Consider the following 2,661-nt stretch of genomic DNA (forward strand, 5'->3'; position numbering starts at 1 on the left):
CTAGATCCATCTCTGTGTTTCCAAATGACAAGATTTCATCCTCCATTCCATTATAATGGATACTATAATAGTAATAATATTCCCTGATATATACACACCACATCTTCTTTATCCATTCATCAGTCAGCGGACATTTGGGCTCTTTCCATAACTTGACTATTGTAAATAATGCTGCAGTAAACACAGAGGTGCGTTGCTGGTTTCCTATTCTTTCGGTAAATACCCAGTAGTATGATTCCTGGGTCATAAAGTAGTTCTAGTTTTAATTTTTTGAGGAAGCGTCATACTGTTTTCCGCAGTGGCTGCACCACCTTGCATCCCCACCAACAGTGCACGAAGGTTCCTTTTTCTCCACATCCTTGCCAACACGTGTTGCCTCTTGAGTTTTTAATTTTAGCCACTCTGACCGGCGTGAGGTGGTATCTCAGTGTGGTTTTGATTTGCATTTCCTGAAGAGGAGGGACGCTGAGCATCTTCGCATGTGTCTGTTGGCCATCTCGATGTCCTCTTTGGAGAAGTGTCTGTTCATGTCTTTTGCCCATTTTTTAGTTGGATTATTTGCTTTTTTTGGTGTTGAGTTATAGATGGTCCTCATATATTTTTGGATATGGGATATCCCTTTATGGGATATATTATTTGCAAATAACTTTTCTCATTCAGTACGTTGTCTTTTCGTTTTGTTGATTGTTTCCTTTGCCGTGCAGAAGCTTTTTATTTTGATGTAGTCCCAAGAGTTTTGTTTTTTGGTTTTGTTTTTTGTTTGGTTGGTTTTGTGGTGGTGTTGTTGTTGTTGTTGATTTTGCTTTAGTTTTCCTTGCCTCAGGAGGCCTATCTAGAAAGATGTTGTTATGGCCAATGTCAGAGACATTACTGCCCGAGCTCTTTTCTAGGATTTTTAGGGTTTCAGGTCTCACATTTTGGTCTCACGTTTCGGTCCTTAAGGTCCTTAATCCATTTTGAGTTTATCTTTGCGTGTGGTGTGCACATATTGTGTATGGCCAGTTTCCGTCTTCTGTGTAGAGCTGTCCGGTTTTCCCAGCACCGTTTGTTGAAGAGACGATCTTTTTCCTATTGGATGTTCTTGCCTTCTTTGTCAGAGTTAATTGACCATATAACCAGGGGTTTGTTTGGAGGCTTTATATCCCATTCCGTTGATCTATGTGTCTATTTTTGTGCCACTAACATACTGTTTGGATTACTACAGCTTTTTAGTATAACATGAAATCTGTGATATCTTGGGTTTTATTTTTATTTTTCAAGTTACTTTGGCCATGTGGGGTCTTTTATGGCTCCATACACATTTTAGGGTTGTTTATTCTAGTAACTCCTGTGGTTCACCCCCTCTGGCTCCTCGGCCTTCCACGTGCACCTTCCTACACGCATTTGGACTTCTGTACAGCAAGACAGCTCTGTGTTTCCAGCTATCAACATACAAGCACTCTTTTTTTTTTANCTCTAGGCTCTGAGCTGTCAGCACAGAGCCCGACGCGGGGCTCAAACCCACGAACCGCGAGATCATGACCTGAGCCGAAGTTGGATGCTTAACCGACTAAGCCACCCAGGCGCCCCAACATGCAAGCACTCTTGAGGGAAGTCAAGTTTCTCACCTTCTCCCCCGGAGTGAGGAGCTGCACGGTAGAAGCGGGCCTCGTATCCATTGTGGGCCATCTTAATGACCCTCAAATGGTCAACGCTTCACCGAAAATTCTGTGACCTAAAGGCAGAATTGTAACGGTCACCTCCAACAACTTGTAAATAAAATGGAAAAACAAAATGGGAGGGAGGAGAGTGAAGACGGAAGTCGCAGAGGCAAACAAACACCGACAGATGACAGGGAAAGAGAAGATGCACAAAGCTAAGCGCAGTCCTCATTTTTGAAATTGATTGCGAGGCTGCGTTTGGGACCAGGGCTTCCTTCTTCCGCTGCGGATTCCGTTTCTCCCGCCCGCGGGCCAAACGTCAGCGCTCAGAGTGGACTGACGAGCCATCATTCCTAGATGGCATGGTGAGTGTCCTGCCTGTGTTGGTTGCGGTAGCTCCCCATTAACCATTGCTGTTGGGGGTGGAAGTACCAAGAGGCGCCCCCAGAGAGCCCCTGGGTTGCAGCCCTTCTTGCCCCACTGCGTAGCAGCACCCCGGCCCCCCCGGTAACTGGGGTTCATCCCCGCAGCGCGTGGAACACACCCTCTTGCTTCCTGCTGGTTCAGTGGCAATAAAGAGCCCCAGGCGGCCAGTGAAAGTCGCCTGCAGTTGAGCAGAATCTTTGCTCTCTTCCCTCTGGGGGAAGCCTTTCCTCCTCGGGAAGGAAGACCCCAGAACCTGCAGAGCTCAAAGCTGCTGGGAGAGAAAGGAAAATTTCTGCGCGAGGAGTCGGGGTGTCAAAGCGAGGGAGCCGCTCCCCACTTCTGCCCCTTCGTTTCCACACGTGTATTCCGACCACGAAGGAGATGCCGTCGTAGAGTCGACTCTGGTTCAGCCTACGTGCGTGTGCCCTAACCCGGAACCTGCCCTTCCGAGGCGGTGTCCCCCGCCTGGCTCTGCACCTTCCGGGAAGCCATGCCACCTCTAAGTTAGGTCAGCTGGCCCGTGGTGATTGACAGTGGATACGGCAAAGCCAGTTAGGGCTTGCCTTTTTTTTTTTTTTTTTTTTTTGGTTTAATT

The sequence above is a fragment of the Crocuta crocuta genome, unplaced genomic scaffold, assembly GCF_008692635.1.
Source record: "Crocuta crocuta isolate KB4526 unplaced genomic scaffold, BGI_CrCroc_1.0 scaffold296, whole genome shotgun sequence".
Classification (NCBI taxonomy): domain Eukaryota; kingdom Metazoa; phylum Chordata; class Mammalia; order Carnivora; family Hyaenidae; genus Crocuta; species Crocuta crocuta.